The 14,391-nt window shown below is 39.9% G+C and overlaps 1 long non-coding RNA gene across 1 annotated transcript in view; it reads left to right on the top strand.

The window, feature by feature from the left end:
- The window catches only part of LOC116558623, a 13,140-nt gene extending 3,465 nt beyond the window's left edge, over positions 1-9,675 (top strand). Inside the window, exon 2 of the long non-coding RNA XR_004272098.1 lies at positions 9,055-9,675. This is a non-coding gene — a long non-coding RNA (uncharacterized LOC116558623). The remainder of the gene's footprint in view (positions 1-9,054) is intronic.
- Positions 9,676-14,391: the final 4,716 nt, after the last annotated feature.

Raw genomic sequence — 14,391 nt, 5'->3', positions numbered from 1 at the left:
TGCTGGGATTACAGGCTTGAGCCACCGCGCCCGGCCCAAGTTTTTGTTTGTTTTAAGAGGTAAAGTCTAATTGTGTTGCCCAGGCTGGCCTCAAGCTCCTGGGCTCAAGTAATCCTCCCACCTCAACCTCCCAAGTAGCTGGGACTACAGGCATGAGGCACCACACCTGGCTAATCCCAAGAGTTTGGGGGAAATTCTTTCAGATTTTCAACATAGACAATCATGTCATTTACCACAAAGACAGTTTTATTTCTTCCTTCCTATCACTCCACTTTTAATTTGCTTTCCTTGTCTTATTCCATTAGCTAGGACTTCCAGTATGATGTTGAAAACGAATAGTATGGCTAGGTGCAGTAGTTCATGCCTGTAATTCCAGCATTTTGGGAGGCTGAGACAGGATGATCATGTGAGCCCAGGAGTTCAAGACTGGCCTGGGCATAGGAGACCTATCTTTCCAAAAAAACCCTTTTTAAAATTAGCTGGGTATGGTGTTGCGTACCTGTGGTCCTAGCTACTCAGCAGGCTGAGATGGAAGGATCACTTGAGTCCAGGAGGTCGAAGCTCCAGTGAACCATGTTCACACCACTGCACTTTTGCCTGGATGACAGAACAAGACCCTGTGAAAAAAAAAAGAAGAAAGGAAGGAAGGAAGGAAGGGAGGGAGGAAGGGAGGGAGGGAAAGAAAAAGAGAGAGAGAGAAAGAAAGAAAGAGAAAGAGAGAAAGAAAGAGAAAGAAAGAAGAAAGAAAAAAAGGAAGGAAGGAAGGAAGGGAACCAATGGTAGGTGAGGGGACATCTGTATTGATCCTGATCTTAGTGGGAAAGCTTTATTTTCTCATCATTGAGTATGATGTTAGCTGTAGGGGTTTTTTTTTTTTTTTTTTCAATAGTCCCTGTCAAGGATGAATGGGTGTTGGATTTCATCTAATGCTTTTTCTATATCTATTGATATGATAATGTTAGTTTTATTCTTTATCTGGTTGAGATGATAGATCACATTAGTTGATTTTTTTAATGTTGAATCATCTTTGCACAACTGAGTTAAATTCCACCTGGTCATAGTGTATAATTCTTTTTCTACATTTGATTCGCTAATATTTTGTTAAGGATTTTTGTATCTGTGTTCATGAGAGATACTGGTCTGCAGCTTTCTTGTAACGTCTTTTCTGATTTTGGTTTAGGGTGATACTAGCTTCACAGTCTTCCGTCTGCTTCTGTCTTCTGACAAAGATTGTAAAGAATTAGTATAATTTCTTCCTTAAATATTTGGTCACCCATTTACTTTTAATCTGTATGTGTCTTTATATTTAAAGTGGATTTCTTGTAGACATCCTATAGTTGGATCTTGTTTTTTGACCCACACAGACATCTCTGTCTTTTAATTGGTATATTTATATCACTGATCTTCAAAGTGATCATTGATATAGTTGGATTAAGATTTGCCATATTAGTTACTGTTTTCTGCTTGTTGCCCTTTTCTCTGTTCCTACTTTTGTCTTTTGTGTTTACAATCGAGCATTTTATAAAATGATTTCACTTTCTCTCCTTTCTTAGCATATCAGTTATACTACTTTTTACTTGTTTAGTGTTTGCCCTAGAGTTTGCAATATTAATTTATCACTACTCTAAATCCCCTTGCAAATCAAAGTACACTGCTTCATGGATGATGTGAGTAGTTTATAACAAAATAATCCGAATTCCTTCTTCCTGTTTTTTGTATCATTGCTATCATTCATTTCATTTATATATAAGCATCAACACATACACACACACACACACACACACACACACACACACACACAGAGACATACACACGCATACATCTATACTTGAATACATTATTGATATTGTTCTTTGGACAAATAGTTGTTAGATCAATTAAAAATAAGAAAAATAAAAGTTTTTATTTAACCTTCATGTATTTCTTCTTTGATGCGCTTTCTTTCTGCAGACCTGAACTTCTGACTTATACTATTTTCCTTCATACTGAATAACTTCTTTTAATATTTCTTGCAGACCAGGTCAACTGGCAACAAATTCCCTTAATTTTCATTTGTATGAAAAATCTTTATTTTTTTTCTTCACTTTTGAAGGATCATTTCACAGGGGACAGAATTCTAGTTTGATTTTTTCCTCTCAACAGTTTAAATATTTCACTTTACTCTCTTTTTTCTTTTATGGTTTCTGAGAAAAAGTCATATAATTATTATCTTTGCTTCTATGTAGGTTGGGTGTTTATTTCTTCTGGCTTTGTTTGAAATTTAAAAATTCATATTTGATTTTCTGAGGTTTCAATGTGGTATGCCTAGGTGTTGGTTTTTTTGGCACTTAACCTGATTGGTGTTCTCTGAGTTTCCTGGATCTGTGATGTCTGACATTAATTTGGAAAAATTTATCAGTCAATATTGCTTCAAATATATCTTTTTGTTATCCTTCTAGTATTCTTATTATGCATACATTAAACCTTTTCTAGTTGCCCCCCAGTTCTTGAATGTTCTTTCTTTTCCCAGTGTCTTTTCTCTTTGCTTTTCAGTTTTGAGATGAAAACTCAAAACTGTATTGAAATCACCTCAAGCTCAGAGATTTTCCTCAGCCATATGCAGTCTACTATAAGCCTATCAAAGACATTTTTCGTTTCTGTTACAGTGGTTTTTTAATCCCCAACATTTATTTTTAATTCTTTGTTAATATTGCCCTCTCTCTGCTTACATTTCCTATCTGTCCTTGCATGCTATCTACTTTATCCATTAGCGTTCTTAGCCTATGTATCATATTTGTGTTAAATTCTCACTGTGATAATTCCAACATCTCTGCTATATCTGTCTGGTTCTGATGCTTGCTCTGTTTCTTCAAACTATGCTTTTTTAGTATGCCTTGTAATTTTATCTTTTTTTTTTTTTTTGGAGATGGAGTCTCTCTCTGTTTCCCAGGCAGGAATACAGTGGCACGATCTAGGCTCACTGCAATTTCCACCTCCCAAGTTCAAGCGATTCTTCTGCCTCAGCCTCTCAAATAACTGGGACTACAGGCATGAGCCATTACATCTGGCTAATTTTTTGTATTTTTAGTAGAGATGGGATTTCACCATGTTGGCCAGGCTGGTCTCGAACTCCTGAGCTCAAGTGGTCTGTCCGCCTTGGCCTCCTGAGGTGCTGAGATTACAGGCGTGGCCTTATAATTTTATCTTGATAGCTAGACATGATGTGCCGTGTAAAAGGAACTGTGATAAATAGACCGTTAGTGATGTAGTCCTAAGGTGTGAGGGAAAAGGAAGTTCCCCATAAATAGTAGGGGACTACTTACTCATCTGTAGTCCTAAGATTAGGTGTTTAGGTGAGCCTGTGCCCATGGACTGACTGTGAACTTTACAAGTGTTTGTTAGTGTTTTCTTCCCTGCTTTAGTTGGACAGAATGGTTAGAGTGGGCTGAAGTTGAGTATTTCCCTCCCCCCAGGACAATTCTGATTAAACCCCAGCAGGTTAGGGGTCCTTATCAAGGTCCTGAAGGCAGCCCTTGCTAAGAAGTACAGCATGCTTTGGTGTATTTCAAAATGATTCATTTTTTCCTACCCCTGCCAGAAGAATGAGGGAATTTTTGTCCAGTATTCACTGTGAGAATCTCATCAAGCTCCTGGAGGTAAAACTCACAAAAGTGTCCCACACCCCATTGACCGTATCCCCTGGAGTTTTTGACTCAGAAACTTGTCCACACTAAGCCTCCAGCAATTTGTCAATTACATTTTAAGTTGTCCCTCCTCATACTGGTTCCTTCTCATTGGTTTTTTAATTTCATTCATTTTTCAGTTTGTTCAGCTTTTTACTTGTTTGGATGGAGTGACGACTTCCAAGCTCCTTACATGCCTGACCGATGGTGCCTGGTCTTTTAATCCTCTAAATAATGTTTCTCAGAAAGAAAAGAGAAATTCTTAATTTTTATGAAATACAATTTTTACATTTTTTCTTTTATGGATCAAGCTTTTATGTATTATATCTAAGACATTTTTGCCTAATTCAAAATCACAACGATTTTAATCTGTTTTCTTCTCTCAGAGTACTCTCTTTAAAGTGGAAATCAGATCATATCACTCCCTTGCTTAGAATTCTTCAAGGGCTTTTTCTCACATTTAGAACAAAATCTAAACTCCTAATCCATGTCTACAAAGTTCTGCATGATCTTGCCTTCGGCTTCTTCTTTTACCATAACCCCTTTTCCCCTTTCTCCCTCATTCACTCCGCTCCAGCCACATTTGTTTTCTTGCCACTCCGCATACCCTCCTTGGAGCCTTTGTACTTGCTGCTACCTCTGCCTGGATTACTCTCCTCTCTGATCTTCGCATGGCTCACTTCTCAGTTTTCAAATACCAACCACCCTCTTGGCAAAGCTCCCTTAATAAGCCTACCTAAAATAGGACCCCTCTTTCACTTGCAATTCTGCTATCCCTTTTTATTTTTGTTAGGGCATTAATCACTATCTGGAATTTATTTACTTATTACATTACTTGAGGTTTCTTGTTTGTTTTAGTTTTTTTGCTAATTTGTGCTAATAAAATGTACATTCTTTGAGAGCAAAGCATTTTCTGTTTTGTTTCTGTATTCCCGAGCCAAGAACAAAATCAAGAACAGAGCAGATGTGCAATAAATATGTGTTGAAAAAATGAATTACACCCTACTGAAAACCACCTCATATACTAAGAAACTCAAAATATGAATTTTGGGATAAGGGAGAGAATAAGATTTGGATGGGGTGGGGTTTGTTTTGAAGCAGAAGAAGAAAGAAAGGTTTCAGTGGGACTCCCTGGAGAGAGAAAGTCTGCTGAGCAGGGGCAGCCAGCTCCAAAGAATGGGTGACCTGTGATTCCCTAACCTCAACAGTGTCCAAGCACAGGCCTTCGGCAGTGGAAGCCCATTGCCTTGTACCCTCTGAGAGTTTCTCTCAGGTCCTTGAGGTTACTTTAATTTTAGGGACACTTTGTGCTTCAAATTTCATTGCCTCCAACTTAATTATTGGCACAAAATCTTTGAATCCATAATTAAAGATAAAAAGGTTTTAATTAGTAGTGGCAGAAGAATAGGATATAGCTTAATTTAAAAAATGGTGGGTCCACATACCTCATGTTTATGGTCAATTGATTTTGTGAGGGGAGGAAACAATTTAATGGGGAAATAATATTATTTTCAACAAATGGTGCTGAGATAACTGAATATTCATGGGCACAGGAATAAAATTGGATCCCTACATCAAACCATTCACAAAAATTAACTCAAAATCAATCATAGACCTAAATGTAAGAGCTAACAGTTTATAACTCTTAGAAGAATGCATAGTGGTAAATCTTTATGACCTTGGGTTAGGCAGTGCTTTCTTATGTGTGATACCAAAGCACAAATGACAGAAAAAAATAGAAAAATTGAACTTCATTAAAATTAAAAAGTTTTGTGCTTCAAGGGACAAATGTAGAGTGAAAAGATAACCCACAGAATGGGAGAAAATTTTTGCAAATCACATATCCAATAAGAAGTTTATATTCAAAATAACAGACGTGGCTCACACCTGTAATCCCAGAACTTTGGGAGGCCAAGGTGGGCGGAGCACCTGAGGTCACGAGTTCTAGACCAGCCTGGCCAACATGGCAAACCCTGTCTCTACTAAAACTACAACAATTAGTTGGGTGTGGTGACATTAGCCTGTAGACCCAGCTACTAGGGAGGCTGAGGCAAGAGAATTGCTTGAACCCAGGAGTCAGAGATCACAACACTGCACTCCAGCCTGGATGACAGAGGAGACTCCATCTCGGGAAAAAAAAGAAAAGAAAAGAAAAATCCCAAAATATAAGAAAGAACTCTTACAACTCAACAATAAAAAGACCTATAACTCAATTTGAAAATGGGCTAAGGATTCAAACAGACATTTCTCTAAATAAAATATACAAATAGCTGATAAGCACATGAAAAGATGCTAAAAATTATGAGTCATTAGAGAGATGAAAATAAAAATGAGATATCCACCAGAATGGCTGTAATCAAATAGATGGATTCTAACACGTGTCAGTGAGGATGTGAAGAAATTGGAACCCTCAAATGTTGCTGGCGGGAATGTAAAATGGAGCAGCTGCTTTGGAAAAGGTTAACCCAGCAATTCCATGGCTAGCAGTTCTACCCAAGAGAAATAAAAACACATGTCTACACAAAAACTTGTACATGAATGTTCAAAGCAGCATTATTCTTAATAACCAAAAATTAGAAACAACTCAAATGGTCATCAGCTGATGAATGAATAAAGAAAATATGGGATACCCATACAATGAAATAATATTTGGGCAAAAAAATGAATGTAATGTTGACAAATGCTACAATGTGGATGAGTCTTGAAAACACTACGTGAAGTGAAAGAAGCCAGTCACAAAAGGCCATATATTTATGATTCCATTTATATGAAATCTTCAAGACAGGCAACCTAGAGAGAAAGTAGATTACTGGTTGCCTAGGGCTGAATGGGGAATAATGGGGTCTTGAGGATGTGGTAGCTAAAGGGTATGAAGTTTCTTTCTGCGGGGTACAAAAAGTTCTAAACTTAGATAGTGATAGTGGGTGATAACTCTGTGAACTTACTAAAAACCATTGAATTGTTTATTTGTTTATTATTTATTTATTTTTGGAGACAGAATCTTGCTCCATCCCCTAGGCTGGAGTACAGTGGTGCAATCTCGGCTCACTGCAACCTCCCCTTTCCGGGTTCAAGCAGTTCTCATGCCTCAGCCTCCTGAGTAGCTGAGATTATACGCACATGCCACCACACCTGGCTAATTTTTGTATTTTTAGTAGAGATGGGGTTTCACCATGTTGGCCAGGCTGGTCTCGAACTCCTGACCTCAAGTGATCCATCTGTCTCCCAAAGTGCTGGTATTACATGCATAAGTCACCATCCCCAGCCTGAACTGTATACTTTAAATGGGTGAATTGTGTAGTATATGAATTACATCCCAATTAAGACTAATAAAAAATATATATAATTAAAAATACTGGTTTTAGTATCACTTTAGTATCGTGTTCCTCCAGCTTCTTTTGCTACACGAGTAGATGCCAGGCTAGAGAAAACAAAATACTGCCCTTAAGCACCTTGACTCACAGTGAAGTGAAGAAGCCACACACAGAAACAGATCAACTGAAACTCAAACACAGCACTCCAGGAGCTGAGAAAAATGCCCCAGGTGTTAGAGAGGACTCTTTAGAGGAGGGGTATTTAAACTAAAATATGATGGACAAGTAGAAGTTTGCTACACAATGAAAGAGAAATCCCGCCTGGGCAACGTGGCAAAACACCATCTCTACAGAAAATACAAAAATTACCCTGGCATGGTGGTGCACACCTGTAGTCCCAGCTATGCAGAGGGCTGAGGTGGGAGGATTACTTGAGCTTAGGAGGTTGGGGCTGCAGTTGAGTCGAGATCACACCACTGCACTCCAGCCTGGGTGACAGAATGAGACCCAGCTCAAAGAAAGAAAAGAGAAGAGAGAAGAGAGAAAAGAAAAAAGAGAAAACAAAAGAAGAAGAAAAAGAAGGTGGGGGAATTCGAGGTTCAGGGAACAGTGCATGTGAAGGCACAAAACCAGAGGAAAGCCTGGAGTGTTCAGACAGTAGTAAATTGATTTGGCAAGAGGGTGGGTTGGCTGGGGGAGTGGTGAGGGATTAGGCAAAATGGTAGGCAAACCTCCCCTGGAGGACCTTGCATGCCCTGTTAAGAAATCCGAGCTTTTCCCTTAGAGGCAAAAAGGAGCCTGTGAAAGACAATCAGCTTCTCAAAAGGAAGGTAACTCTGCAAACAGTGCAGGACAGAGCTGAGCAAGGAGATAGCATGCTTCTTTATACTTTTTTATTTTTCTTTTTTTGCTTTTTCGCCCAGGCTGGAGTGCAATGGCACAATCTTGGCTCACTGCAGCCTTCACCTCCTGGGTTCAATCAATTCTCTTGCCTCAGCTTCCCGAGTAGCTGAGATTACAGGCATGAGCCACCACAGTTGGCTATTTATTGTATTTTTAGTAGAGATAGGGTTTTGCCATGTCAGCCAGGCTGGTCTTGAACTGCTGGCCTCAAGTGATCTGCCCACCTCAGCCTCCCAAAGTGCTGGGATTACAGGTGTGAGCCATGAGCCTGGTCTACTACTTTTTCTACTGTCTTTTTCTTTCTGCCAATCCCTCCACTCATGTGGCACTGGCCTTTATTACCTTTAATTGTATACATTCTGGAAGCAGATGATACCCATGCAGATATTTTTTCTAATTCAGTCACTCATGTGGGAATAAACCACACAAGATGACATGTCAGCACAGCTACATGTGCTTCCTAAAGATCAACATGACCAAATTGCTTATTTTCTTAAAAAAAAGAAAAAAACTTCATTTACAGGAGATTAATTAATTGAGATATTAAGGTAGCATCTTTGAGGGATGCAGTGAAAAAAATGGCCCCTGGTGGTCTAGCTTAGGCTTGAACATAGATTTTGCTGTGTGACCTTGGCAAAATCATGACATCTTTCTAGCTTCAATCTCATCATCTACAAAATTAAATGGCTGGAAATGAAATCAGTGATTCTGGAACTTACCTAATGACAAGCATCTCCTGTAGTTCTTGTCCCTACTCCAGACCCATTGGATCAGTATTTCTGGGAGAGGGCCCTTGGGAATTGTATGTTTAACAAGTGCTTTCTAAGGTTTCTCCCAGGTGCTGTAATCCCAGCATTTTGGGAGGCCGAGATGGGAGGATTTCTTGAGGCCAGGAGTTCAAGACCAACCTGAGCAACATAGTGAGACCCTGTCTCTATAAAAAAATTTTTAAAAATAAAGTTAGCTGACTGTGGAGGTGTGCACCTATAGTTCCAACTACTCAGGAATCACTTGATTCCTGTAGGAGAATCACTTGAGCCCAGGAATTTGAGGCCGCTATAATCTATGATCACACTACTGCACTCCAGCCTGGGCAACAGAGTAAGACCCTGTCTCTAAAAATAAAAAAATTAAAAAAAAAAAAAGTTCCTCACAGCTCTGATTCCATCTTTCAGTGATGCTGGCTTACAGGAGGACAGAAGCCTGACTGAACTGAAGATTCCCTAGATGCCGCAGCTGGAGTGCCACTGCCAGGATGTTTGTTGGAAGTGGAGGGTGAAAGTTTGTATAAGGATGGCGATTTATATACTGAAAATGTGTGACAGTGTCATGACTCCAAGAAGAAGCAACAAAGCAATGGCTCCTCCATTTCTTCCTTGCCTCCCTCTGCTAACCCCGAACATCCCCCTTCAGAGAAATGGGCACTGGAGCATAGAGGAAAGACTTCCAAAGTAACGAGGAATGTTTTCTAAATGATGGTGTTGTGCTTTGAAGAAACAGTGATGTCATTCAGTATTCTTCTTCCAAAGAGAGAGCCTGTTCTTTTGGTATTTCAGTTCATTTAGAATGGTGTCACTCATTAGGGTCTCCCAAAGGCTCCATTCAAAACAACGTCTTTAAGTACCCACTTGAGTGCCATGAAGCCATTAAAATAGGCATCATTTCCACTCCATCTAAGCTTTCCATCAGGGTGGACAAACATGTTAAAGGGCAGACAAACAGAGCTACACAACATTGAGAGAAACAGAAACAAATGGAGACCCTACCTCGCAAATAAATACAATGTTAAATACTGACATTCTGAACAGGGATTATTACTTGTACTTATGTTCTGGGTTTTAAGATGGTTGGAGCCAGGCCAGGGGTACATGATTCACCACCCAAACAGATTGGATTATTTCCTCTCTCTCCTTTCATCTTGTCTCCAAATTTGGGGTTTTAAAAATGCATTCAATAAACATTTATTAAATTTCTTCTATTTTCTAAGCGTTACATACCAGGGATACAAAAAATAAGACACATTTCTCCCTTCTGGGGACTTGGCAATGACAAAAATCAGAAAAACGGAAGAAGAACTTTTCATTAAGAAAGTATTAGGGACCCTTCCTATGAATGTAAGAGACCCAGACTCCAAATAAGCATATAAATGTGTAGCTTGCCATCTAAATCAACTTGGCCTCCAAGTTTTACCCAAGATTAGTTAAAAGCCCAAGTTAGTTTATTCCGTGGGAATTGCCTTAATTGTCTTATTTTAAATTAACTGAATTCTTCTCTGTGGGTCAGATGAGTTCATCTTATTTTGACTGGAAGCTCTGTATTGGTAGGAAGCAGCTGGCCTAAGTAGATCAGCACTGTGGCTTGTATACATGTGGATACGGATGGCTAATGTCACTCTTTCAGGCATTTTTAGAAATGAAAGATTCTGGATACAATTCTATCAGGAGAGTCCCTGAGTCCATGTTCAACTTTTCTGACTTTAGAGATCATCTCTTAGCAATAGCTGAGTCGCTAGTGTATTGGTTCCTCTGAAGATCTGTTATGAAAATAGTTAATAAGCCAGGGCAGAGAAAGTGGACCTGTAATCCTCAAAACATTTCCTAAGGACATAACAACTTCCACAAACCAACATTTTCATACCACCTTTTATACCAATGTGCTCACAGCAACAAGCTGCCTACTGAAGATTGGGTATATTTGGTCAAGGGTATAATATACATCTCTTCCATATGTTGGCTGAACATTTATAGGCCTATCACTTAGTTTTCTGAGATGTAATTTGGTTTCATTTGCTGTCTGAATTCTAGATTTGCTTCATACCAAGTAATAAGTTGGATTTTATGCCAGCATTATCCAAAGGTCTTCCCTAACCCCTCCAAGATGGATAAGATATTCTTCTCTGAGCCGGGCGCAGTGGCTCATGCCTGTAATCCCAGCACTTTGGGAGGCTGAGGCGGGTGGATCACGAGGTCAAGAGATCGAGACCATCCTGGTCAACATGGTGAAACCCCGTCTCTACTAAAAATACAGAAAATTAGCTGGGCATGGTGGCGCATGCCTGTGATCCCAGCTACTCAGGAGGCTGAGGCAGGAGAATTGCCTGAACCCAGGAGGCGGAGGTTGCGGTGAGCCGAGATCGCGCCATTGCACTCCAGCCTGGATAACAAGAGCGAAACTCCGTCTCAAAAAAAAAAAAAAAAAAAAAAAGGATATTCTTCTCTGAGCCTTTGCATTTCAAAATACCCTTTGCATTTCATTATCACCACTTTCCCCTCATTTAAAAAATTTTTGTTTTGAAATAGTCTCACTCTGTTGCCCAGGCTGGAATGCAGTGGCATGATCGTAGCTCACTGAAGCCTTGATCTCCCAGGCTCAAGTGATCCTCCCACCTCAGCTTCCGGAGTAGCTGGGACTACAGGCGTGTGCCACCATGCCCTGCTAGTTTTTGTATTTTTAGTAGAGACAGGATTTCATCATGTTGCCCAGGCTGCTTTCTTTATTTTCTAATGCCTAAATTTGGCAGACATTTTTCCCTTTGCTACAGGATGAGGAATACTTGTATTCAGAGAATAATCTACACACACAGAGAAAGAGAGAGACTATGACGTCTAGCTGGTTACCGTTAAAACAATGATTCTGACACTGAAAAGGAATTCAATATGCAACTAGCAGACATTTGACCCTAAACAAATTGTATGTATGTTACAGTCAAGTCAAAACTGGAGAAGGAAGAATGAGGCTTATTTCTTGAAAGGAGGTGTTTCTTGTGGGTGAAAATAATTCCTCAGGGAGTCCTGTGAAAATGGCAGGGATTTCATCCAAAAAGTCAATTATCAGGACAGGTTAAAGCAGATTGGAAGAATTATCAGACCTTCTACCAGGCCTAACACAGAGCAATGTATGTTTTCTTGTTATAGAGTATGTAGGTGTCTTTGCTTGCTGATTACATTTCTGTTTTTGTTTTTGTTTTTTTTTTTTTTTTTGAGACGGAGTTTCACTCATATTACCCAGGCTGGAGTGCAATGGCGCAATCTCGGCTCACCGCAACCTCCGCCTCCTGGGTTCAGGCAATTCTCCTGCCTCAGCCTCCTGAGTAGCTGGGACTACAGGCACGCACCACTATGCCCAGCTAATTTTTTTTTTTTGTATTTTTAGTAGAGACGGGGTTTCACCATTTTGACCAGGATGGTCTCGATCTCTTGACCTCGTGATCCACCCGCCTCGGCCTCCCAAAGTGCTGGGATTACAGGCTTGAGCCACCGCGCCCGGCCTACATTTCTGTTTTAAATTAAAAAATTGAGAGCTTCCCTTGGCTGCTTCTGAGCCAGCAGACTGCTCAGCAGGATTGCAGAAGGAGGTGAGATTCTACCCAGGGTGACTATCCTCTGATCTGCTGTTCTCAGACTCTGCTGACCTCAGATCTCAAGTCATTCTTGCCACTTCTACTAATAAATACTAATAAAAACATACTGACCTTGTGCGTGTTTCCGGGCACCAGGTGACGCAGCCTGTCCCCTGTTCCACTTATTGAATGCTGCTCAGAAACTACGCTGGATTTGCTCAGAGGGCCTCAGCTATGACTCAGAGAAAATGGTCTAATTTCCTTACATGTTTGATGCCAAGGCATGGCTTGGTAAAAAGAGGATTATGCCAGACCAATGTTATTTCCTTTTGTGCTAAAGGGACAGGATATATGGTGGTAGGTGGTGGAGGGTGGAGGGTGGAGGGTGGGGCAAGTGAACCAGCCCATGTGAAGATAAATAAAGCAGTTGATCCTGTGTTACACCATAGTCTAAGCAAGGAGCTGATATACTGGCAATACTATTAGCCTTTTGCAAATTCCTCAGCAGTGATTATCAGTGGTTCCCTATCTACCTAAGGATACCTAAGGATTGTTCTTTATCAGCAACTTAGATGAAAATATTAAAAGTGCTCACTGAATTTGGAGAGAGCACTCATTTGTAGGGAGTGGATGATATCAATTCGATTGTTTATTTCAACATGATTTTGAAACATCAGAAAATGTATCCATTAATAATAAAACTTGCTTTTAATCTCAGCAGAGACAAATGCACATTAAAAGTTTTAGAAATTAGAAATATAGACTCAAGATGGCATTAGGCTGAAGAGCCATAAATGCAGAAGAAAGTGCTTCCAGTCAGAGTGGACCACAAACGGAATGAGTTAGCAATATAGTCATATAATTAAAACAATTCCTTGTGGCTCAAGGATAAATTAAAGAAAGTATGCCATGCAAAGACAAGAAATCATCTCTTCATGGTGTTTAGAATTATGAACAGTTGGAGTTTATTTTTTATGATTTCATTTCTTAAAAAGCAAATATTCTAGAGAAATACAATCACAATGATGATAGGGATGACAAATAGAAGAAAGACAAAAGTAATAACTTCACACTTGAGATGTTGCTGAGGCCCTGCTTTCAGTGCCTGTTACCTGAGATAGCATCATTGGATCTTAAATGTTATTTTGGGGGCTTTTGACAGGATCAAATTTTACAACTTTGGAACTCAGTTTTATTGAATAATGAAAAAATAGGCTGAATAGCTAAAATTAGCCACTAATTATTTGCAAAGCACTCCTCTATCAGGTTCTCCTCATGCTTGTCCTACTTTTCTTTGTCCCTAGCTGAAGACAAAAAAAAAAAAAAAAAAAGTAGAGACTATTTATCTTTTTAAACAACTTCAGAGTCACAGCAGCACTTTCTGCCCTGAAATTCAGGCTTCTTTGGTATTGATTCTAAACAATTACTGCTCTTGACTAAAATGCTAAGCCATAAATAAGGAAAGCAGTAAACCTGAGGCTCTCCACTAATATATCTGGCAATTAGATACTCCCAGGATTGCTAGACTTAGGAACAAATTCAGGGGAACTGAGCTGGCCTGGGTGAGAGGTGCCTTTTCTGGCTTCTCCGGTGCCCTTTGCTTCCCTCCCCTGTGCCATTCTGGACACTTTCATACTGTCCTCTTCTGCTTACAAGATTATGTTCCAGATCAGTGCTTCTCAAACATCACTGTGCATTCAAGTCACCCTGGACCCTTGTTAAAATGCAGTTCCTGAGTCAGTAGGTTCGAGGTAGGGCCTGAGAGTCGAAGTTTCTGGTGTGCACTTGGGAGAAGTCAAGACTGAGTCTGGTGACCTGCACTTGACTGAGCAGTAAGGCTAACTCCTTGAAAGCTGGAGGGCAAGTACCTCGCTCTTTGTTTCTTTTTTTTAAAACTTACTATTGAAATATAACATATATACAGAAATGTACGGAAATTATCGAAGCTCAATGTATTTTCACAAAGTAAACACATCTGTGTAACTAGCCCTTGTATCATAAATTAGAATATTGGCCAGGCATGAGATCATGCCTGTAATCCCAGCACTTTGGGAGGCTGAGGCGGGTGGATCACTTGAGGCCAGGAGTTTGAGACCAGCCTGGGCCACATGGCTCTAAAAATACAAAAATTAGCTGGGCATGGTGGCATGCACCTGAAATTCCAGCTACTCAG

The sequence above is a fragment of the Sapajus apella genome, unplaced genomic scaffold (assembly GCF_009761245.1).
Source record: "Sapajus apella isolate SASKATOON/1434 unplaced genomic scaffold, GSC_monkey_1.0 scaffold22, whole genome shotgun sequence".
Classification (NCBI taxonomy): Eukaryota; Metazoa; Chordata; class Mammalia; order Primates; family Cebidae; genus Sapajus; species Sapajus apella.
Note: the sequence above shows the minus strand (reverse complement) of the source record. Positions and strands in the feature narration are given on the sequence as shown.